Consider the following 26,469-nt stretch of genomic DNA (forward strand, 5'->3'; position numbering starts at 1 on the left):
GACCAGAAGCACAAATGGGCACAATGGGCACCAAGTGAAACACGTGAGGTTCCCTCCGAACATTAGGAAGCACTTCTGTACTGGGAAGGTGACTGAGCACTAGCACAGATTTCTTAAGGATGTTTTGGAGTCTCCCTTCTTAGAAACATTGAAAACCCATCTAGACTCTGGGGAACTTGATGTAAGTGGACTTGCTTGAGCAGGAAGGTTGGACAAGGTGGCCTCCAGAGGTTCCTTCTAGCTTCAATGGTTCCATTCTTCTGTAATCTCAAGGAATTACAAACTTTAAACCAAGTCTAATACACAAAGGCTGTCATTCGTCCTATGCCTCTCAGGATGCTTCTTCTATCCTGCTCCTAATTGGGTAATTCACACAAAACCTTGTCCTTACATAAGACTGGGATTCCACAGGGGCAATAATACCAGAGCTAAGTTCAGGATTGTGTACACAACCCCTTAAGATGACAGTGCTTTTGCACACCTTAGTTTACTATCTGATATCTGTTAACTGTACATTGGTCAGCATAGCCTGTGTGTAGTCACCCTTGTCTCATTATAAGCACACATATGGGACCTTTTCTGCAACAAGAGTAGAACCTTTGGTTTTCATTTAAACAAATACATTCAGAAACTGCCCTATGAGAAGCACCTTAATATGACCAAACTGATATCATATCTCACTGAAGGTCATATTGCTTTTGCCTCTTTTCTGATTGTGCCTAACAGTGATGGTGAATCATGGCAGTAGTGAGGCTATAACACAGTTACATCACATTTTATGACTTTAGGGAATGTGTTTAATTGATTAATAAATTGTTCATAAATTAACAGTTTTACTGTACCTAATACCAACACCATTAAGTTGTGTAGACCATCCAAATTCCCTCCGCTGCTTCTTTCATTTCCTTCAGGATCTTGAGTATCCACTGCATTGTAAGTCTGTATCTCAGCTATATTCAGCAAATTTTTCTTTACTGTCAGTGTGTTTAAATCAGCACAGTCCAATAAACCTTTACAACCATTAAAATTACCTTCCATCCAAATGAGCACAGATAGTAATCAAGCTGTTTCTGTCTCTTGTTTAATGAAACCTTGTTTGGAATATTGCCCTCTTAAGTGGTAGCACTTCAGTTTTGGTAGTCAGTGTATTGCTTTTCCTTTGGAACATTCTTTTGATCCCTTAAGAATGTATCTAGCAGTTTCCATCCAGTTGTCATTCAGAGAAGCGTTCTGTTTTTTTGGTCTTAAACTCAATGAGCCAGGTTTTTCACGCTGTAAGACAATAACTCCAGAAACATTTGCTACACACTGACTTTTGCTGAGCACACAGTGATGTAAAAGATGCTTAATGTCATGTTTTATAGCTGGTGCCTTTATGGCCTACACTTTTTATAATATGCATCGTTTACTGTTGAACTTTTCTACTTCAACATCCAGTAAAGAAATTAACTGAAAATATTACAGATATGCTGTAGTTGATGAGAACAATAAAATAGTGAACTGATGTCTGAGCTGTGAAGACATAGTTTTAGTTGTAAATTTTGAAGGTTTTGTTTGCTCGTTTGCTTGTTTTAAATTGAAAAACCACTGGTATACCCAGACAGAATGAGTCTGTGTCAATCATTAAATAATACATCAAAAATTATAAAAGCACATTTATGCACTAATGTACTTCATGCAAAAGCTTTGTCTGCATAGGACTGTATATACTATGCAACCAGGATTTTCTATCTTTCATTCTGTCCTGTTCACAGAAGAGAAAAAGCATTTTACAGCACATATCATGACAGAGTTGCTTAAAGGAAATTTTCTAATATTGGTTATAAGATTGAAGTACTTGTATATTATAAGACAGGGAACTGCTGTGGCTCAGTTATATTCTTCATTTAATGAAAATTCATACAATGCTCCCTTGCTTCTCAGTTTTGGGGCAGCTCTCCAGAAAAGTATCTATAAGTACATCCTTACATATATCTTTCCTTTAAGAGCTCTCTGACAAAAACATTTGCATCATCACATAAATGCCCACAGGTGACTGCATGACTGTAATCCCGTCTCCTTTCACATTAATACTGGCTCAATTATATTCCTATCTTACATTAACAAACTATATGTGCAAACAAATTATCTCCTTGAATAGAAGTGATTGTAAATTTTTGTTTAGTGTAATGAGTACTACTTTACTCTCTTTGAACATTACTATTGTTTCTCCCTAATCAGACTCAATTGTGTCTTCTGTGATTACTGAAATTTTAAACACACATAAAAAAAGTTATTTTATTTAGTTGATTTTATGTATGACATTTGTATTGAAGCATATGAACAAGTAGTGAGTTATTGAACAAACACAGGTACTCCATAAATGTTATTAGTAATAGACTAGTAATCTCCATAGGAATATATAACTGATCCTCTCTACAATTACCTTAAAGTCTTCCATTTTTAATCCAAGAATTTTCTTTGCTGTTTTAGCTACAGTATCATATTATGGTCTATTAACTGACATAATCCAATAGCTCTACTTGGATGAACCACTTTCCTTTTACGACATAGTGCAAGCAAAGTCACAGTGATGTTTCTAGATAATTACCTTATATGAATAAATGAATATATAAATACAATGAAATTATTTACTCCAAAACCCATGTTACCACTTTGTGTAAATTACGTACAGCTAACATATTCTGATCATTACTTAATAACTGTTACTTACTCCTGGTATTTTGAGATACTACTATTCTTAACATTATGGCTCTTAGGTGTTTTCTTATTCACTAATTGCTAAAAGTTTGGTGGAATTTATGCAGACTCATATGGCTGTCTAAAATGGTAACAATGGTGGAAGTAGTTATCTTTTCCATTAGTGGATAAACACATTTAGAATACACTTTATTTTACTACAAGGAATCCAAGGCTGATAGGAAAAATTGGCTCCAGTCTCTCTACACACCATGGAGAAGTGGAGGTCTGACCAAGAGTGGTTTCATAACTAACGCTTATTTAGAAGATGTCCTGGTTAAATTATGTTCTGTTTTCTATCCCCTTTATCCAACACTGTTTTGGAGAAACTGTTCCTTAAAGAGCAAACCCCTCACCACAGTCAGGTGAAGGAGAGGGGGAGGAGCACACGCCAGTAGTCCTGGCTGCTGGGTAAGAAGTGGAACTCTCTCCCTCTGGGAACAGGTTTTTGCAGCCAACGTGGTGGCCTGGAGCGCACATGGCAGCACGGAAAGCCATGTGGCTGGACTGTCAATCAAAAGACCCACCAGGTAGCCCACCCACACCACAGCCCCTGAAGCCTCTGACTGGCTATGACACCCCTCACTTTGGCTAGAAGGGCACTGCGTGGTCAGTGAACCATGTGTCCCATCTGGGAGGGGCGGCCGAGGTAGCCAAATCATATAAACAGAGGCACAGGGCCTCCATCTTGTTTAGCCTTCTGTCCCAAGACTGGGCAACATGTGACTCTTGGCGGCAACTATTTTTCTCTCCTCTATCTCCTTCTCTCTTTCTTTCTTCCTTCTTTCTTTACTCTTTTAATTTCTTTTCTTCCTTTACTCTTTTTTTCCTCTTGTGAGTGACTAAAAACCGATGAATGGTATTTCAGTAAGTTGTATGAGGTTGTTGTTTGCTGGTGCTCTAGTGTAATGTTTTTCCTTGGTTTTATGTTATTCCTGTAAATCCTTTTTGCCAAAACACCTATTTTCTCACTAAATTAAAAGAAATAATCTTGGGAGAAAGTGCGTAGCTTTTTTTCTCTACATGAATTCAAGGTATCAAAGAACCAAAGTCTTTGCAATAGTTCGCATGGGCAAAATCTCTTGGAGTCTTAAATAAAAGTAAAACACCTGGCCAAGTGGGTGACTTCGGCACCAGGGCTTTGCGCATGCACAGGCAGTTGGAGCCACCCCTGGGAGTCACCGCTACATCGGCACCATGCCCTGCACCCTCACCGGGGACTTCCTGAAAGGGAGCCACCCACAGCCGCCTCTGCCACAGCCAAAGAGAAAACAAAAGTGAAACTTACTCTGGCTGACACACCATTTCACAGGAGCTGAGCAGAGCTCGTTGGCATGGAGCCAAAACCAGCCCAGGCCCCAGCAGAGCCATGTGGAACACAGCCCAGCAGAGCTGTAGACAAGCGTTTCTTCAGAAACTTGTTTTCTGCAGTAGTTTTTCTTTGTTTTCCCAGGGAAGTGGAGGGGAGAGCTCGTGTCAGTCATCATTTTTGCCTGTGTAAAAAAAAGGAGGGGAGACTAGACTAGACTTATTTTTCCCCTCATTCCCTTTCCTTCCCAGTACTCAAAGAACAGATTTCAGAATTGTACTTTTCTAAAAATTCTTAATTAGAAGTTTCCCAAAATCTCCCAACTGTTAAAACATCACGTCTAGTTATCTCTAATATTCAGTCTTCATAATTCTACTGATTTTTGGAGGACTTTTTAAAAAAAAAATAAAAACAGAAACATCTGTGTTTAAAACCATCGTATCTTCACACAGTAAGAGAAACTAGAGGATATATATTCATGCCTACACAATTGTAAAGTTGATCTGAAAGTAAGTTCAGTTGATTGCTTTATTTAAAATTTTAAATAATTATGTATCATCTGTAACAACATTACACAAGGCACAAAAATGGGACTTCTAGTATTTATTGCTTAAAATCCACTAAGATAAATTATTTTTTAGCAAATTCCTTAATTATATGAAGCTTACATGACTTATCTATCTGTCCATCTGTTTATCATCTGCTTCACAGTATTTTTTAAAAATGATTGATCAACTTCTGTAAAATTTGAGAAGAATGGAACACTCAAAGACTATTTGTCTTGTGTTTCATCAACCAGGTGGCTGGAAATGAAAGTGCTACCCATATATTTACAGTCTGAGAAAGGCTTCAGCTCATTAATTTTCTGTTCTGTTTAGCCTGTTAAAAGCCAAAAAAATCCCAGTAGATCAACATATACCACTTCTTATCTAACAAGTAATTAATGAGTGAATGAGTGAGGTAACCTGAGAATCGTGTGGAAGGTCAGAGGGAAAAAATATAGGGAAGTGTGGGAAAGACTGCAAGGGTAAATACATATACAGGACATATATCAGGAGAGTTGAATTTGTTCTGTCATTGAAGCATAGTACAGCAAGCTACAGGAAATCAAACTGCACCTTTTTCACTGCTCAGAAAACAATGCCGTCATTCTTGTTAAAAATAAATGTTAGAGAAACTGTTCATCCTGTTGCTTGTCTGATTTGCCAGTCTACAGCTGACCTCTGCCAAAGTACCAACATGTACCTTGTTTCATACTGTATTTATATCGATTTTTCACTCACATCAAGCCCTGCTCATTGCTAAGTTCTCTATAAAGTTTATTCCCTTTCTTAACTCTTCACTCAAACACAACTGAAAGCATACATTCATGCAAAATAAAAGAATAACTGACACTACATATAATGGACTCTGGCATCCTAGAAAATAAGAGGTACCTTGATTTTTCCTGTTTTCTTGATTATAAACTCTTATAGCAAGGACACTTATTTACTGTTTGTTTATATGACACTAAGTTATCGGAGCCACTAGCACATGATATTTTTAAGTGATTGCAACAGTTAGTTCTAAGTAAAAGGAAGTGAACATGAAAGCATTGCCATACGTTGCATTCAAAATGCTATTAGATATAACAATATTTTTAAAAATTAATTTTGAGAATATCTGTCCATTGGCACTGTTTCATTACTCATTCATTACATTAGATCCTTTACAAGTTGTATCACTTAGCCAACAAGAGAATCACTATATAGGATTCTGAACTTCACTATAGCCCCACTGGGACATGTGCATGTTAAAGAAAAGAGTAATATAAAGAAAAGAGTAATTTATTTAATGAGATGGCAGAAAATTAACAAGCTGTAATTGAATCATAAATACGCATTTCTGTATGAATATATAGGCTTCACTACTTCACAGTTATATCACTACTATTTCCCATATTTCAGTGAATGACTTTTTAATTTTTTTGAGTCTTCTCACTGTAATGAGTCTATTTCTTTTTCATTATTTCAGAATACCAAAAACATTGCTGCAGGACTATAGCAGTGAGTAGGAGGCTGTAGTAAATAGGTCAGAGCAATTATCTCACAACTTTCCTTTCAATCTCCTGTGACTTTAGGACATTAGGTGTAGACATGGTGATGAAAATATCTTTGTCCAGCTCAGCAACATGCTGTGAGAGGCAGTTTGTGGAATAAGATCCTGAAAAAGACAGCAGCATGAGAAAGTGTAAAAATATAACATGAGGGACAGAAAGAAAATGTCTTTGACATTAAAGCAGTATAAAACCGTAAGACCTGATTCCCTTTGCATTCACTACTGTAAATCAGAAAAAATGGTATCAGAGCAATGGAGTTAATTTACCTGAGAAGATATACAAAGTTTTAATTTTCAAATATATCTACTCTTTTGTCTAGGGAAATAAAATATGGCAAAGTTATGTGATGAGGCAAAAGGTGGTTCTGGAAGCATAAGCATCAAAGTTAATTCTTCTTTAAGTTTTGACCTTATTGTTAATGCATTTAATAAGTAATTTTCTTGTGAAACATGCAGGTATAGTTCAGTGTGTACATTGAAATCAGTTTATCTTTTACTGTTTTCCTTATGAAAACAGCTAACTGGATATTTTGACATGGACAGAAAACTTAATATACAAATGTATCCTAGCTAAAGTAGGATTATATTTGTCTTTTTCATGCCTGTGGTGAGAGGAAACACATTTGACTAACTTGAAATGAAAGTCAGTGATTTTTTTATGCACAGAAATACAATAAGCAATGAACAATTCAATCAACAACTGAAACTGATTGATCCACCTGCTTCCAGCACCACTGATATATGAAACCTACTAAAAATCCTGAAACCTCTGATCTTACATTTATGACACCTGAAACATAAATCCATTCAGAAACAGCTGCATCTCTTTCACTGATCATGAAACAACTTCTGCCTTGCTATATGTGCGATTAAATGTGTTTAGGTGTTTTGTTGTTTTTTTTGTTTTGGTGCTTGATTTGTTTATTTATTTTATTTTCTGCTTTGGTTAGCAATATTGGTGAAAGGATAAATATCTGTCACAAAACTGAAGGATTTTGTTAGGCAACTCTCTGCAATTTTGTCCTAGGTATAGGGACGGGAGATGGTGAGTATGATCAATTACATATTCTATCCCATTTCATCATTTTGTGATGGACCGTTCCTTTAAGTGTTGGAATGTTTTTCCTTGCCTGAGTTGCAGAAGGGGATGGATGGGGGCCCCTTTTAAAGCTACAGGGTGGAAGCAGAAGCATCACCATTGTCATTTTCCCTGACAGGGAGAGAGAGCAGCTTTACTTCAGGCCGGGGCGGCTCCACGGGTCCCTACCAAGGGAACCCGCTCCAAATCCAAAAAAAACCACACCACTGCTTTCAGAAGCTGGGCTGCAGGTCACAGCCGCCCCATCCCAGGTTGAGACCTCTCCTCAAACCTTGCCACCAGCTGAAGAAGAAGGGGCTGCCTCGCAGCTGCCAGTCCGGAGGGAGAAACCCTTCTACCACTGGGAAAATTCTGCAGTTTCTGCAGTTGTTCCTTCAGCTGGTACTGTAGCCACTGCAGCCCCCTGGCCACTGGAGAAAGAAAGAAAAGGAAACTACACACTGTGGCCACCGGCACCTCACGACCACTTGTAATCACCACGGGTGGGGAAACAAAGACTCCTGGCACCCACACCAGTGTCACAACCTCTTTTTTTGATGAAATAAACTTCCAGGTTTTTCATTTGTTTTGCTGGGGAGGGTTTTTAAACCTCAGAACTTCATTTGCTACATTATGTTTCTTTGTTCTGTCAGCATTTTGCTCGGGGTGTGTATGGGGGGACCAGGTAACACTTTTTTTACCTTTGTTTGTTTAAACAGTTTTCCTCTATATCTTTGCAGTTACTGCTATTTCCTTCAGTAAATTGTTATTTTTACTTATATTTCTCTGTATTGTCCATATTCATTATTGGATGGGGTGGGGGAAGGAAGAAAAACGAAAGGGGAGTGACTTATTTGGAGTTCTCTTTCTCCAGTTGGTTTGTCCAAAACCAGCACAGATTTGCAGCTGATAATTTCACCTATTTCTAAAAATATTCATAAAAGAGAACTGGTTAAAATGCAAACCCTAAAAACAAAATCAAAGGGAAAGAATGAGGGTAAAACATATTTTAAATTATTAAGAAACACAAGTCACAGATTCCCCAAGGTTTTATATTTGTATTTGACATGCTTATTATGAAAAATTGTATTAACTTAATCCAAGTCCCTTCAATAAATTAAAATAAAAAAAAATAAATAGTGTAATAAACTTTCTGAGAAAAGCCTCCTGGCCTAATTGGAAAAATCTAAGAATATACCTAAAACCTGCTTATCTCAGTATGAATTGCCTGACGTCTCAATATGAAACAGCATAAATTCTAAAACTTTGGTCTTTTGCAATTTTCTTCCCCTTTTTTAAATTAGTTTTTACCAGTTTTTAATGCTGGCTGAAGTAATCATTGGCACATAATCTTGCTGAGCGCTATAGCTGTAACAAATAAATATGGTGTAACTCTCCCATTAATGCTGTTGTAATTTGCAAATTGAGTTTTAACAAGATATAATTTTTATTTCTAGAGTGTTTTTTGTTAAAAAATAATTCAGTAAACTCAATAATTCAGTAAATAATTCAGTAGCTCAAAGCTGTGACAGCCACATAAAAAAAATGTTGCATGGTGTCTTTGAGAAGGCCTGAGGACTCTGGGGCATGCAGTCTAAGTCTGCTATCTGCTACTTACATGCTAAAGTGCTTACTAAAAATTTGAGATTGACTTCTTTAAAAAAAAACCTCAGCAAAACATAGATGAACAAGACAGGACATGTACAGATTTAAATCCAGCTGTACAGGCAGTGTGAAGAACCTAGACCCAAAATTAATAGTATGGTGAGAGGAATGAAGTATAATACCACATCTAATAGTGCCTGTCCAGCGTAGTTTTTAGACAATAATATCCTTCTGGAACATACAACCAAAAATAAATATCTTTAGCTCATTATTCTAGTTTATTTGTTTGTTTATCTCTTACTCATAAGCTGAAATATCTGTCTGTTTATTAAAAGAAGATTCCAGTTAGAAGTACAGAAGTAGAGCAGCAATAGGTTCTGAACATCTATGCAGCACTATATATGTACCTATGTACCAGTTATTCCCATCTGATAGGAAAATTTTTAAAGGGCTACAAATATAAAGGTCAATCCCATAATTTTAAACACTGTATTTGATGCCGACTAATACTCTATGAAGGATCTATAAGCTGGGTTTTCAGGCATTTTGCCCCTGTGGGCTAACTAAGATCAAAAGTGCCTTTGAAACCCTATGTTCAGAGACAAGGCATAAATGTGTTAGATGATCTAGGGCACAATAAGCAGCACATAGAGAAAAAAGATTAACATATTTCTCCCCAGATGGTGCATCAGACCAAGTGATACACTGTTGAAATGCTGATGTAACCTTGGACCAAAATGATAGTAACTTCTGTAGGACTTTCAGTAGTGCAAGATGAACATGCTTATAAATGTTATGTATGGTACATTGCAGACAACCAATCACACAGCCAAGAGAGGACAGAGTCCCATCTTAGAAGTGTAAACATTCTTATGCTACACAATGCTACGTCATGTTTTGAACTGATAGCCTTTTTTTTCCCAAACAAAATGAGGATAACTATTAGACTTTTTTGTATTTTTCTATAGAATGAGGCTGTAGCTACTCAGGAAAGGATTTATACACTGTGTCACTTCAGCAGAATGCTGACAAAAGATTGTTAAAAACTCCATACTTAAACTCCCGTGTGAAATACCTGGGATGGCTAACAGATATGCTTCTGGGTCCTCAGCATTCTAACTTTAACTCAAAGTGATGTTCTTTCTTTTGCATAATAGATTATCTGTCAGCAAGCAGGAGACTTTTATTCAAGATCCATTTCAGAAACAAGGGGTTTGAATCAGCATCTATCACACTCAAAGAAAATAACTATAAACAGAGCAGGCATTTGGACAGCAAGTTTTCCATTCTCCTGTAGAAGCTGGGACATGCTTTGTTTAGCAGAGAGAGAAGATGAGGCTCAGGGAAGACCTTATCCGTCTCCAGAACTACCTGAAAGGAGGTTGTAGCAAGGCGGAGGTCGACCTTTTCTCCCAGGCAACTAGGATGAGAGGACATAGCCTCAAGCTGTGCCAGAAGAGGTTCAGCTTGGACATCAGAAAGAATTTCTTCACTGAAATGGTTGTCAGGCAGTGGAATGAACTGCCCAGGAAGGTGGTGGAGTCACCATTCCTGCAAGTGAAGAAGTTCAAGAAAAAAAATGGACGTGGCACTTAGCTCTGTGGCTTAGGTGACAAATGTGAAGATCGGTCAAAGGTTGGACTTGATGATCTTGGAAGTCTTTTCCAACCTTAATGATCCTAGGATTCTATGATTCTAGTTTGGCAAGCTCCTAGGTTAAGAAGACACATATCTCATTGTAAATTATAAAAAAGGATTACTCAATTTCTACTGATAACTGCACTTTGAGGAAAATGGCCTTAGACATATTCTGCCTTCTGGAAGGGAAAAATCTAGCACAAACTATGAACATGTGAGAGAAGAAAGATGCAGGCTGCTCTAAATACCAATCTTCACACTTCCTTTACCTTTGTTACTATGCACAATAGAACTCCAGGAGCGAATCTTGACAAATTAGTGCTTTAGGCGCTCAGAATAGCTGAGACCTGAACACCTATTGCTCTACATGTATCTTATATGATGCTTGTTTAATACAAAACTGTAAATGCACATGATGTTTCATGAACACAGATACTTTTTTGCCCTGCCTTACTGGCTAAAGGAGTTTGTAGGTCATTTGCATCTGCAGTTGATTTTTTCAGCCTGACCTAACATAAAAGTGCTAGTGGACAGGGACAGAATTATGAAGGTTATCTTGTCAGATTATTCAGGGAACTGTTTTGGATAATAAATGAATCTTAAAAACCAAGAAACAAAACCACAGAGACAAAGTGTTGTTGAAGTAATTGAAAGAACTCAAAATTAATAACCTAATCAACTCTTCTGCTTCATTTCTAAGCACTTAAATATTTCTGACTTTATAAGAACAAAATCATTTATAAAAACCTGCTTTTATTTATATATATATATATATATATATATGTATGCAATAAACATATGTATATTGCTTAGTTCGCGAAGCCTAGCCATGATGATCATTAGTAAACACAAAAAATATTGTTCAATATTTAGAGGTTTATCTAAATACTGCTATTTTAAGAATTAGTATATCATTTAAATTAGTCTATCATTTAAAAAAACCTCAGACCATTTCAGAGATTTCCCATAATATCCAAGACACTTTAACAAGCTTTAGGACTGGTGCTGCATTATAAATTCAGTAACATTCTCTAGAAGGAGGCAAGAGAAAAAATGAGCCGTGTAGTAGCTTGCTTGTGTGGTTTTGCTGTTGGTGATTGGTAGCTAAGAGCTATTATTCTGCTTTTATTTAGCAGATACTGTAGTACTGACAACACGCTTCTCTAGCTTTGACCAGACAGAGCCAAACTGCAAGATTCTTCAGACTTTACATTTTAAAACATTTTAAAAGGACATTCAAGTCCTTTCATGTTAGGACTTGAAAGCTTAATATTATTTTCATGATCAAGTTCAGTTTTGCCTTTGGAATTAAGTGATTTGATTAGTCAATGCTTAGTGTGTGACTTGAATTAATGATTAAAACTATAAAATTTGCTGGATATGTTAACTTTTCAGTTGTAATTAGTATTAATGAAAATTAACAATCCTATTAGCTGTAAATCAAAATTGCCATACAGGAAAACAACCACCCTGCTAATTTTTTGAGAGGTTAACCATATTTTTATAGAAAATTCTTCCATACTAGAAACATAACTGCATAATGTGATAAGAAAGATTGTAAAATTGCATAGCAGTGGCTTATAACAGTTTTCAAAATTACTTGTCCTTACCAAAGTCAAACCCGAAATGTAATATAAAAGTTGCAATAAGAAATAACATGATTTGCCTTAAATCATTTTTATACTCTTCATTTTAAGTACTATGGCTTATAGTCTTAATAAAATAGTAAAAAAAAGAAGTTTCTTGAATGCAATGAAATGCTATTCTGTGCATGTAAAAAGATTATGCTGGTTGACTTTTGAAAAGCAGAAGGCTTTGAGGATTAAAAAGCAAAAACAACAACAACAAACCACAAACGACAAAAAATCCACTATCACAACAAAAAATTACCTAAGCTATTTTAATGCCAGATTATTAATGTCAGTAAACTGAGATACTTGTCATATTTCAATTTCCAGTTGTTCAAAATTATTGATTATATAAATCCTAACACTTTTTCTACTTGTTTCATATTTGTCACAATAAGTAAGCACGGAAAATTTGGCCTCATCCTCACTGTGTGTCAAGCAAGGACATTACTTTAATACATACCATAATGATGAATTAATTAAAACTTGAAAAGTGCTCATATTATGCTAATGAACTCTGCTGCTAAAGCTAAAAATAAGTAACTTCAAAAATAGCCATGGAAACCTTTAGGGTTGCAATTATTTAATTACAAGACACCTTTAAAGAAATGAATGATAACTCAAGCGACTATAAGTATTTCTCCAGTTATGCAACTTCAAAACAGCAGCTAAAAACAACATTTGAAGTGTAGAACTTCAGGTGACATAAATCAAGGCAATTCCATGGAGTCAAATTCAGTGACAGCTGTTTGTGATATTTATGCATTATTTTTTAATTGTTTAGTTACTATAACTGTATTTGACACTTGAGATGTTACTCAACTCTTAGTTAAATTTATCATTAAAATTAGTATAAAGGTATCATATAAGAAGCTCTTAATACGTTGTTACACATAAAAGGTCCCAGTAGTGCTGAAAGTGGAAGATACATAAATTAAAGTATAACGCTCAGATACCATGAAAATCCAGTCTTGATGGGTTGTTGATGATGTTTTACACTGTTAATTTCTCTTTACTGCAGAAGGGACCAAAATGGAACCAAAATGGAAATAGTGTCTTTAACTAAAAGTATTTAGGTCAGATTGAAAGAAAAATCTTGGTTATACTTAACCACTTCAGTTCAGCTTTTGTGATTGGTAATGTCTACCTAAATTCAGTAGGTTCTTACCTTTTTGATCGGAAATTTTCCTCCAAAGCTTTTGTAGCAGTAGATATAACTTCCCCTATCAGAGCAGTCAGGTTATTTACCCTCCAAACAAGACCCACTGGAATTAGAAAATAGGCTGACAAGATCTTAATGCCCTGAGGGACACAGTTGACAAGCAATGCTCTGAAACTGCTCTGCATTTACAGACTTCACTGTGATACCAGAAGCAAACCAAGAAAAAGGATAGGAGTCTAAGCCTCTTGCATTTAAAAACCAAGTAGAGATGCTTTTTTCTTGTATAATATCCTAGATCTTGAGCAGTTTTAGGCATACCTCAGCCTGACATGATTCAGTCACGTCTTCAATGCTCAAGCACATGAACCAGCCTTCTGACCTGGACAGAAGCTAAAGGAAGTGTTGCAGCTGTTCAGTCCTAGGAAAATTGGGCTGCTGTGTAGCAGTAAATAAAAGACATGGCCTAAAGACAAAGAAGAAACCCTCATATATAGTGCCTACATTTCCACAGTTATCATGATGTTTCTTTCATAACATTTGACTGTGAGCTTTAAATAAAATTGAAATTTATGATTTTGTATTGCAGCAGTATTCTTCTCTGTCAATGGGCTGTAAAAAACAGAGATATCAAAGGAAGAAGGCAGATAATAAATTCATATGTTAAAACTCAGATTTGAGCCTTTTATGCAACTCCAGCCAAACCAACACTCTCCTACACAGTGGGAATATAGTAATTCCTCATAATATAAATACAATCAAAACAAAGTGTATTGACATTCTTGAAGTTGCTAAAAGAGTCATTATAAATATCTAAACTATCAGTAAATTTAAGGATTCTGTTCTAGAGACAAGGGAAGATTTATGCTTCCCACCTTTCAGTTGCTAAGCCCTAGATAGTACTACAGTAGATTCCTGAGCTACCAGTATCAAAAATAACTGAAAATGTCTATGATAGAAATTAATATTCCCTGAGACTGACTGTGAAATATCTGTTAAAATAAATTACTGAACTCAGAGCTTTTACTACAGTTTTAAAATGCATGCCAGAGAAGAACGGATATGGCGTATACTCAGTGGACATTTACTAATTTTGTCTGTTGGCATCCTGTTTTTTGTGGGCAACTGCACTTTCTTAAGGTCAGCAAGCAAACAGCATAGAACTGATAATGCACATATCTCTGAATAAAAAATAGCTCTAAATATTTATTTTCGATATTTTCTTAAAAAATATTTTAACATGAAACAGTTATTTTGCAACCCAGCTAGTGGACTATTCTCCTTCTCTCAACCACACTGCCCATATAGTTCACATAGCATCATAAAATGAGATCCCAGGAACTTCAATAGTATTACTTGTTTCCACTACTGTAGGAACAGGCTCAAGGCAATCTGTTGCTTTTTTTGTGAATTTTGTTTTGGTTTGTATTTTTTCCCCATTGTCAGCAGTCCTAAACTGATAGTCTCCAGCATCTAGATTAATCTGTATTATCTACCATCAAAAGATATAAACATACCTGTTCCTAGCTAGAGGTCACTATAAGATGTGAAAATATAACGTGAAATTCACATAAGCAAGTGTAAAGTTAAGTTTATCAGACTTGACCACATTCTTTAGCAATGAATTTAGATCAGCATTTTAATTGAAAAAAACCATGGTCCAAGGTTTCTAAAAGTGTACATTCATTGTTTCTTCATTTTCTTTTTCTAAGTAAACCCACCAACTTCTATTCAGAAGACACATGATTTTTTTTTCTTATTCTAATCAGTGGTATTGTATACTGTGAAAAATATATCTCCTTCTTTCTTCATTGGTATTATAATTGTAGTTATGAGAGATATTTGGAGTCATCACCTGTAGCTAAAATTATATTTGTTGTTTGATGATTTTTTTTTTCCTTTCCTTTTACGCCTAACATTTAGAACTTGATTACGGCTAGAGAAATATTCTTAACTTTATATTTGACAAAGCAGAGATATGTTCCTTGCCATTGTAAGGAGTTGCCTGATGCTCATCTTCTTCAATGATACAATATAATTTCAAATTGACTCTGCCAAATGCTGTGTTCTACAACATCCTGAAGTAAACGTTTTAGAATTCCATCTATTTGCCCTCAGAGCAAAAAAGAAATTGCATAAAAGAAAGCTGAATAAAGTATTATCTCTTACAAGAAAGAAAAATAGAAATTAAAGAAGAGTTTAATAATTTTTCAACGGATACAGGATAATGAAGACAGCCATAGCTATGATCTCCTCCCTGGACATATGATTCTTAACATGCAGTAGTTATTCTAGTTCCTCAGAGTCCTCATTCCACCTCTGAGGGTATTTTTGTTTCTCTCTGTAGTCACAGAAGCTGTCTCAGCTGTTTCTGCCTCTTGTTTTTCTCTTTCTTTTTTTAAATTCAGTTTTACCACTCTGACAGCAAAACAGAAGAACAATAGAGGAGTTTGAATTTTCAAAAATTGACATGTTTCCTAGGAGAGTTTCTTAAAGATGTATAATTGCCTGGTATTCCCTAGAAATAAAGCAACATGAAATCCAGTAGAAAATAATGTTTAACTGGTCATTTTCAAAACCTGGCACCATTACAAAACCAAAATAAGAGCTTAAACTAGTTCCAGTACAAGAAAATCTGATTGCATGTAATTTTTTTGTCTGTCTTTATTCACTCTGTTTTTGGTTTTTTTTGCCATTCTTGAAGGTGACTAGGCTACTTTTTATAAACTTATATTTAAAAAATAAGAAGGAATCACAGAAGAAGCAATCTGGACCTGTTTCTAGCTCGATACCATGTGATGCATTTCCAGAGACGTATTTGTAAAACAGAAAAGTATGTCTGAATTTCTATTTCTCCTTCTGTGGGTTTTTTTGTTCTGGCTTGTTTTGGTTTGGTTTGTTTTCCTTCAAGTTTCCCTGGCAGTTTATTAAGTACTTTCAATGACAATTTTAAGATTCTTTTTTAATCAATTTTCTCCTTGATTTTTTTTACTTTTATCCTCTTCACAACCACAGCCAGACTAAAGTATTTTGTAGACAATTTATTCTTTCGAGCTATGGAGACTTATCCACCAGAGAGACTGTTAGAAGTGCAACTTGTTCACTAGCTACAGGAATGTTTATTTCAAATGCTGACTGTATTTGGCCTCTCTTCTTTATAAATAAGTCATCAGAAATCAGTTGCAAATTAGTTGTTCAAGCTGTGAGGTAGAATGCATATTTAAGATTAAAAGGTATGCAATAAAGGCTGTAAGAAAACAGAAAAAGACAACAGAATATGACCTATGTTATATATTACAATAAATTTGGGAAAATTTAAATAAATTTGATTTGTATTTGCTTTTGACCAAGAATAGATCTTACACTGCTGACTGTAGGATCCTGCCCTATTTGAGTTTTACCCAGGGTGATGTCAGTAACATCTGAACTATTTTTCTCTTGAGCTAAACACAAACTAAAGTGATAGTACACATACCAACACCAATATTATAACCCCAGTACACCCGAGCAGGAACTATAGTACTATGTAAAGTGAGGGGGAGCCCCCATCAGCTAATAAGCTCTAGGGCTGGGACTGATATCAAGCCAAAATAGAATTTTTCTGAGTATAAGTCCCTATGTTTCAACAGTGCCATACTATACAGTAGCTGCCTTCTACCACATCTCGTGGAAATCTCACGCTCATCTGTAAAACATGCACTTTAATCTTTCTGAATGCCTAATTACTGAAAACTGATAAAGGAAATTTATTTCCCTCTATTTTGGGAATTCTAAGAAGAAATTTGGTGCCATTAGTCATTGTGGAATGACTAATTTTTTCTTCTCTGTTTTGACACAGAGACTAAATTTTCAGTTGACTGTAAAACTTCAAGTTCAAAGTCACGTTTGATATAATGCCGAGCTTTATATAAAACATATAGAACTGCATTACATCTGAATCCAAAATTTTGTACATATCACAAGTAGAATTATAAAAATATTCTACTGGTGTACTTTTTATTAAAAAAACCCCTAATATATAAATTAAGCTAACAAAAACTAAACTCTGTCCAATCTTTTTGATGTGGACAAAGATTTTCAAGTTGAGTACATAGTAATTTTCTATTCCTCTTAAATAGTAATTTTAGGATAGGAATTATTGGCTTCCCTATAATAGTAGGTAGAATGTGTTAATTTTAACTGAATTTTCTCAGAGTTTTCTATGTCTATAAATATTGAACTAAAAATGACACTTGTTCTGTGAACAGAGAATCTTGAGCATTAACTTAAGGCAGAAAAAATTATTCTGATAAAGTCTGTGATAAAATGAAGAACCAGTTTCATACAAGTCTGCTAATACTTTCCTTTCTTTAAAAACAGGTTTCTTGGCCAATAGTTTTGTCATTTTATCTGCAAGGGAAGAAACAGAGAATATCAGGAAAATGAAAGACAGTAAAAAAAAATAAAAAATATCCCAGATAACTTTGACTTACCTGATAGATAAATGCTGAGCTTGGCCCTGTCAGCACTCATAACTCTCTGGGATTCCCCAAATATGTAAATTTTCTGTTGAAAGCTGACTCAACTTTAAATGGAAACTGAATTGATTTTTGAGGATCACAATAATGACATTGAAGTCTGAGGTTGTCTTAACCTAATGTCCCATAATTCATTCTGTATAGAAAAGAAATAAAAAGGAATATCTTAGCTGTTCTACAGTAACTATGTCTGTATTCTTTTCTCCATGTGTTATGAGAGTAATATGTATTTGGTTTTGTATGCTATTTCTATGACAATAACAAAAATGTAATTAAAAATAGAATAATTTGTCTTTGTAATCATTAAATACATGATAATATAATCAGCTTCTTTAGATGTCATAAGAAAAAGTATTATTTTGCTTTTAATGTACTAAATCCTATTCATTCTTCTTACTCTGAAATGAATAAAATCTTCAAATAAACTGCAGATGTCAAAATGATCCTCAGTGTTTCAAATGTCAATTGCAACTGACTCTTCTGCTTCTTATATGTCAACTATGACTAATGCACTTGTCATAAATGCATATTTTTTGTTCTGAGTCTCAGATTAAGCAAATTCTTTGATTTGGAAGTTGAAGAAAGAATTCTTTTTTGGTCTCAGAGATCATGATGAAAATTGAAGGCAGTTGTTTTTCATTTTTACTAGAAAAGAATCCTGTGAAAATGGTGCAACTGTTCTTTTTTAAATTTAAAAAAAATCTGAATTTCCATGGTAACTAATTCAATACAGAAACAAAAATTCAGTGTTTCACCTTTTTTCCAGCCTTACTGGGACAACAATCTCAAAAATTCCCCTTTTTAGAAAAAATAAATACATTCACCCTCCTACACAAATGGTAGCAATATTCAAATGAAAGAACTGAAGATGAAAAGAATTGAAAAGACAAGATAGCGAACAAGATAGACGACATTTTAAGAGGAGATGGAAAACTATAGGATAGAGCAGAGTTTTCAGGGAAGAAAAACTCTCGTAAGCTAAAGAATCTTATCCCCAGGTATATTCCCCAAAACCCTTTCAGTACGTCAGTCTTTCTCCTTCTCCTACCTCTACAGTCTAAAAAATATTTTGATGATAAATTTGTTTGCTGTTCCAAACCCAATAACATAATGGAGCGTCAACATTCTGTTTTGTCTATGTTCCTTAGAAGTTTTGATCCATTCTGCTTTCTATATTCACATACAAAATACTTTCATATTTAATTGTGATTCAAATGTGTCTCATAAAACCTCTCTTTTGCACATCAAATTTCAGTGGAGAGGTGAAGTGAATTGACTTAAAGGAAGAAAATAATTCATTTGGACAGGAACCACTCAGTATTTTCACTTGTTATATTCATTCCTTTTACTTTTTCTTCATAAGTATTAGAGATCCATAGCTCAAACATTTGTGGGGAGTTATTGTAAACTTCCTAATTTTATACTAACTGAAATCCTGTGTGTTTAAATGATCAATTCTGGGCCCAAAACTGCGGAATTCTACAGTGCATTATGGCTGTCACTGTACTGTGTGTACATTTTGCTGGCAAAAGTACAGTTTCATATCTCTTTTACTTCCATTTAGAACATTCTTCAGAGTGATAGTCTTTGTGTTCTTGTATTTCCCCCTAAGAACCTGGACACTATGATTAGCCATGAAAGTACATAACAATTAAGTCTCATCTCCCTTACAACTGAGTCAAAACAAAGAAACAAAAAATCTTTCCTGGATTGAAAGAACTGAAAGATCCTTTAAAAATCTTTTCTCTTTTTGTCCCATAGTGTCTGATTTCTGTACAAATATAGGGGAAAAAATAGTAGTGAAAGGAACAGATAGTAACAGTGGAGAGTGGTAACTGGGAAGAAGTTCTGGAATTTTGGTTTCAAAATAGAGTTCAGTGTGAATAAGGTCTTTAGGACAAATCCCTAAAGGAACTTTTTCTGTCTGTAACGGATTTGAGGTAACCTCAACAGAAACATTGCATAATCCAGTAATAAGAATATCAGCTTAAATAAAATTGAGCTAAGGAAGTTCTTACTCTCTTTCACACCTGACAGTGCTGTGGAATTGTTCCTTAATAAGTAGTTTAGCCTTGACAGTGAAGATGCATATGAAATTATATTGAAATTCAAAAGCTGGCATTTATTCTGGCTATACCTGTCGTTGCAGTTATCATTGTAAGTCTATTTAGTCTGGAATTTTTTTTTTGTAGCAGCTTTGTTGAAAGAAATTTCTGAAAATAAATAATATTTGAAGCATGAAATAGCTGAAAGACCTTTGTGAGCTAATATTTCAAGGTTCCTCAAATTAAGAGACGCTAAGCAATATACAACACTGGAGAGAGGCTTCTGAAGTGGAAGCAAGCTCCTATCCTGATACGTTTGAACACTAGCCCTTGGGTATCATGTACTGGAAAATCACCCTACTTGCAAGGATGTTTGCAAACTAATTCACTCTGTCTTTGAAAATATACTCTTTACAAGACCATGAATGCTGAGCAAATTATTTAGTAGATGCATTAAAAATTGTCTGATAACACAGCTGAAGACTCCACAAAGGTGTTCTTAAAACAAAAGGGAAGCACTTTATAGAAACACAAATCCTGCAATAACAGAGTCCATTCAAGTGTTTTAGATTCCTCCAGCAGTCATGTCATTTGTCTCGAACAAGTCAGAGAACTGCAGGTGTTAAAGCCATGTCAGGACTGAAGTTGAGATTTTTCAGCTAATATCTATATGTTACAGACATAGTGTTTCTGATTATGCTTTCATATTTTTTCAGTTTGGGACAAAGGAAGAAGATTCATATCAACCTATCTTTCTGATAATTTTCATTTAAGTTTTTTTTTAAGCCTTTCTTAGCATGAATATCTTTCAGTTTTTATTTCATAAGAATATGTTCACATTTAACAAATTTTTTTTGTAAATTCAAGTACATTGTCTGCAGCTTATGTTGTTTTTCAGACTTGCAGCACTACATGTAATGAAAAATATTTGAATCAAGGTAAATTAGCTGTTTAACATGGTCAAACTTAAACCTAAAAGCACTTGTACCTTTAAAGTTCAGTATTACAGCCTCACATTTCAAGTTGAAACAGATTTGTAACAGCCTGAACCTTAGCAATCTATTTAATTTAGTAACTTAAGTCTATTTAATCGATAGTCCACTATATTACCTCAAAAAGCTTTATACAAATGTTCCTCTATTAAAAGAGAAATGTTTAATGCAGTTAGAGTATATTTTCAGCTTGATTAACATATCTCATAATCCTTAAAACAAATTAGTCTAGAGCACCTAAAGTTCTGCCTTTGGATATTCCCCATGAATCTTCAATTGCTTTACAGCTGGGGAAATGTTGTTAACAAGCTTTTATGTTTGAAGTGCAAATTAAGTAGAATTTCAGAGTCAGTGTCCAAAGTACTGTCAGTGCTCTGCCTCCTGCAAATGTTGAAGTACTTGAAAAACTTAAGTTTTTCTCTGAAACATTAACTCATGCTCCTGAAGTTTGATTTTGCACAAGGTTACATATTTTGGCATGTTGGTTGAGCTTTGCAAGTGGTCTGCTGCCTTATTTCTTAAGCTATTTGGCTATAAAAACCCCTGCTGTCTCCAAATTTAAGCTTCTTGCTCCTGAGGTTCTTTATATATTTAATCATAGTATCATAAAAACAAGTCAGGATAGGATTACAGAAGGTCAGATATTTTATGTCAGGATCAACTCTGATAAAACCATTCAAGACAGGTATTTACGGAGGATGTAGTTAAAAACCTTCAGTTATGTAAATTCATCAGCTGTGTAGGCAATGTGTCATTTAGAAATAGTCCCAGTTTTGCTCCAGTGTACTGGAGCATATGGTCTTCAGTTCATCTGTTCCATAATCTTAGAGAATTTCTGAGAGCCCTTCTGCAATGCAGTTCCTTTAGGAGGAGAGACAACTAGACCTCTCCTTAGAAAGCTTGTATGACTACAGTTCACAAATATTTTCCTACAGAGACCTCTCCAACAACCAGTGAACACTGATCATGCTAAATCATTCACTTTAAGGTCATGCTTGTTCACTGCCCCTTTGGCATCTTGCCTTGGAAACATAAACATTGTTGTACTTGAGACAACTAAAATAATAAAATTATGTTGGCCACATTATGGAGAATGTAGCTTACAACACTTTTAGTATGGCAAAGTGTTTCAGCTCAAAGAAGGCTCCAGAGGGCTAAGACAGCAGAACATATGTGGTAAAGTGTTTTGAACTACTTCAAACTGAGCCTAGGGAGAAGGAGTGAAGCAAAAACTTCGTAATTCTTCTTATCCATGTAAAAGGACATTGCAGAACAACTTCCCGTTGGGGGATTTCTGTCTCCGTAATCATTACAGAAAATTAAACTTCATCTTCCTAAGTTAGTGACATCTTCCATAGTCATGCAATGAGCAAGATCAAACAAAGGTGATACATGCAGTGCACCTGATGGATCTGTGGACAAATAGGTACAAATTATCTAGTGATATTGAGGCACTATACAGTAAGCAGTGTGTCATGTGGACAATACCAAATGCTAGATATAAATAGTTGGGTCTCTGTGGGTCTACTAGAAGGGAAACATGAAGCATGATATTAGAACAATAACATGTAACCATTATAATTTAATACATATTATTCTATCAAGTTGTTTGGGCTTTGGGTGTTGGTTTTGGGTTTGTTTGGTTGGTTTTTTGGTTTTGTTTTGGGTTTTTTTGATCTAAATCCAGCATTTATTGCCAACCAGTTTATTATTATGTTCTTCGATTGAAAAATCAGAATGTATATTAAACTGAATTATTTTTTTTTTAACTTTGGTTGCATTTTTCCTAAACTCTATTACTCCACCTCTATCGAACTGTTAGTCCTGATAAGAGTTGTGGTAAAAACCGTTCAGCTTAAAGAGAGGCAACACTGCAGTATAGAATGAAGAAAATTAGGTCCCCTGAGTCTGTCTCTTGATTATCCACACTGCTTAATTTTTAATTTACTCACAAACTCTCTTCTCAGAAAAACTTCTAGTTCCCTCTAAAACAAACTTGGATAAAATTCTGCTGTATATCTCACACTAGAGGCTATTCCCAAAAGGAAAGTTCAAAGACTGCATTTCCAGTAGATAATGCCACACTTGGCAAATTGTGCGCCCTGTAATATCCCCATAGTGCTCTCATGTCATACCATGGGACACACTATATATACCTTGAATTTAATACTGTGAAAACACTATTTCACTTAATTAAAGTACATTCCTCACATGGTTTGAGAAAATTTTTACTTGGATGAAGTCTCATTATGCACATGTAAGAAAAAGAGTAATTAGGCCCTAGGGCTAAAAGACACTACATGGAGGCAAAAGTGGACCTAACACCAACTTCTAGGCAGTGTAGATGTAGTCACTGCTATTAAGTGTCTCCCTGGAAAAATACAGGCATAAGCCATTCTGCAGCACTAAGTTTGGGAGTAAGAGGCTGCTAAGTAGTACAGTAGCCTGGGATATAGTAGATCTGGGATGACTGCATTCATATTGTGCGTACTTCAAATATTCTACAATTTTTTTTTTCAGTCACAGATGACAATAATGATAATAATTTACACAAAATAAATATATATATAGCAATAGCGGTGTGGTTTTTTGACTGCGGGGTTATTTTTTTTTCCTAATAGATAGAGTTTAAGTACATAATGAAACAATCAACAAAAGACTATAATAGCTTTAGTTTCTAACCCTGATGTAAGGATCTTCAAAATTAGTGATGCATTCACTGGGCTTTGCACAGGATTGTCTTATCCTTTTCTTCAAGAGAAAGTGAAGAAGAAAATGTTACCCAGTGAAAAAACACTCAATCTGATGCTACTGTAGCTTCACATTAGAAAAGTAAAACAATTACAAACTTGACTGTGTCAGGACAAAACTAACAGCACTCATCCACCAAATCAGTATGTCTTCCCACTTTAAAACAACTGCACAGATTTCAGAGGAGGAGCCAAATTTCTGTTCAACTGGGAGTATCATGTGTAATGAAATCAATAATATTTAATATTTTTGTAGCACAAGGCAATTTCAAAGATCTTTTAGAAAGGTAAACAGGTAAAAAGAAATCATTTGCAAACACTAAAACAATAGTTCACATTGGACAAAGCTGTTCATATCACAAAGACTTGTATCCAGATTTAAATAATGGTTAAATATTAATGTATAAACAATAAAATTAAGCAATTAGTTTTGTTAGTAGCCTCATATACTGACGACTGGAGGAAGGTGATAAGATCTCTTTTGAGACATCCTTATGATGTCCTGGATGGTGTTTTCCAGTATATAAAAAGATGTGCCAAAATCAACTTACTTTTTAAAGAAAAAGTTGTTTACAGTAGTTGTAATGTCTGTACTGTTCCTTATGTTTAGCATCATAAAACTGAAGACAGTCTACTTCCACCAGGTATTGTTCTACCTTTTTCATAAATATTCCACTTATTAGTGCATAAGCGTTCTAAGCACTACAAGAAAAGTTATTTTATTTTTATCTTTATGCTAAGTTGTGTATCCTCATCCTATTTTAATCACAGTTTCCAGTATTGTGATCTTTTTAGGTTTACATGAGAAAATGTTAGAATAAATTAAAGATCAGAGACTATTGTAGTCGAAGAAGAAAGTTCAGAGGACTTTCTGAAGGCAAACTAAGATATCTGAAGGGAAATATTTAGGATAGTGAGAAACTTCTGCCACAGCTCATGTTTATCAAAATTTGCAATTAAAGCCTGATGCTGAAAGGCTTATACATACCAATAATCTTCATTTTGTGTGTTATTCATCAACTTTTATATCAGTTGGATACTGAAGATTTAGTATTATGCACCTCTATAAAGATCAAATCAGCTTTACCAACATAAAGGTAAGTCACAGAAAATATCACTACTTCTGGGGCAGAGATGCTGAGCCAGCTGCACATTAGGATTTTTGGAGTTATAATTCAGAAGTGGGAGGTAGCTCCAAACACACACTTAGATGTCTGCAATTTAAGTGTCTTGCTGAGCCAGTTGTTTGAAACTCCATTGAAGATAATAGAGAACTAGTCAGTGGGTAGCTGTAGTTGTTGAAGATTAGAGAACTGCCCAGCAGACCAGATCCAAGTATTTATTTCAGAATTAACTGAGCTGTTCTCTAGGCTTCACTTGATTGGAGTCACAAACTAAACAAAATATGAAGCACAACATTGTTTTTAAGAAAAGATGGAAGGTATCTAGTATATTCTCCCAAGTGACCACTGAATTAAATATTATCCCATTTCTACATGAATGTGACACTCCTCTTTTGCTGTCAATATTCAGATCAAATATCTTCAGCACAACTTAAAGGTTTTGGCAAACAAATACCTCTCTCGTGTTTACTATTTAGGAAAGAAAAAAAACAGAAGTAAAACAGGTTCATCCTCTGATCTATACTACATATCCAGTATTAATCTTATTTAATTTTGAAAAAGTTAACAAAGCAAAATGTCTATGGGTCTCTCTTCCAAGGGTGGTTATCCTGCATTCACCATTTATCTTTGCTTAATTGTTTAGTCTGTGGTTGCTTTGTATAACATTTTAGCATTTAATGTGGTTGTAGCATAACTCTCAAATAGTGCCAGCAAGGTCAATGCAAATTATTCTTTAATACTCCATGTCACAGACCAGACAATATGTCTAGGGAGTTTCTTGCTCTTGTTGCATCCAGTCCTTCATTGTTATTAGTGCACATGTGTTTCAGATATTACTCAGAGTGCATGTGAGTGAAGAGTTGGAAAACATCAAAACATGGTTTGGAACATACACTTGTTTATACAAAAGAGAACTTTTCAATTAAAATAAAACCTTAAAGGTTGAATATTATGAAAGATGAAGGACTTCTTGTTCACTGGGTTTTTCTGATCGTAGTCTTTATTTTAATGAGTACAGTACCAGATAAGAAGAGTAAAGGTAGTGGAATACCAATGTGGCACTTAAGAGTGGAAAACTAAAAAATATTGAAGTTAGTTTTGGCAACAGGATGGTATGAAATAAATACATGCAAGATGTATTTTTTTAAGATGCTTTTTCTGAAAAACATACATTAATTAAATATTATTGCAATTTCTGGAAGAGACAAATACTTGCATGGCTTGCTACTGACTGTGTGCTCTTGTGTGCTATTTTTTCCTCTTTTTTTTTCTCCCCCCCCGCCCCAGTAATGATTTGTACTTAGATAATTTCAAAGAAATAATTGTTGTGTGTGCTTTGGATTTTTTTATGGAGTGATTTTGGCTTTTTTTCCCCCCAGGCATTTTGGTAATCAGAGAGGAATGTAATTGTGCATGACATAGTAGTGAATGAACTCCTGTATAAAGGGAGGTACATTATTTCTCATCCTTAGCAAGGAGATACAGCTGTGGTGCTGATATAGGTAATTAGCTGCTCTTTATAGATGATATAAGCTAAGTTTGCAGCCTGGCTGGTCTGTGCTACACAAACAGGCAGCTCCTATTTGCAAAAGTCGGAAATATTAATAAAAATACTTTTGTATATGCAGTCTAGAATTCTACCCACATTTAACAGTGCAAATAGCTTTGTGTTTAAATGGGTATTGTAAGACCTGAGAAGTGGGAAGTCTTTTTCAGAGTAACTTGTGTTGAATTTGTCATCTAAGCAGATACAACTGATGTCCTTTAAGTTATCGAATAAAAATGGTT

The 26,469-nt window shown here is 35.0% G+C and overlaps 1 long non-coding RNA gene across 1 annotated transcript; it reads left to right on the top strand.

Annotated features, from left to right (window-relative positions):
* Window positions 1-314: 314 nt before the first annotated feature.
* Window positions 315-7,750, top strand: LOC108509673. The gene is made up of 3 exons (XR_001878680.1): window positions 315-364; window positions 6,062-6,118; window positions 7,363-7,750. It is a non-coding gene; the product is annotated as an uncharacterized LOC108509673 (long non-coding RNA).
* Window positions 7,751-26,469: the final 18,719 nt, after the last annotated feature.

This window comes from Lepidothrix coronata, unplaced genomic scaffold (genome assembly GCF_001604755.1).
Source record: "Lepidothrix coronata isolate B3197 unplaced genomic scaffold, Lepidothrix_coronata-1.0 Scaffold387, whole genome shotgun sequence".
Taxonomy (NCBI): Eukaryota; Metazoa; Chordata; class Aves; order Passeriformes; family Pipridae; genus Lepidothrix; species Lepidothrix coronata.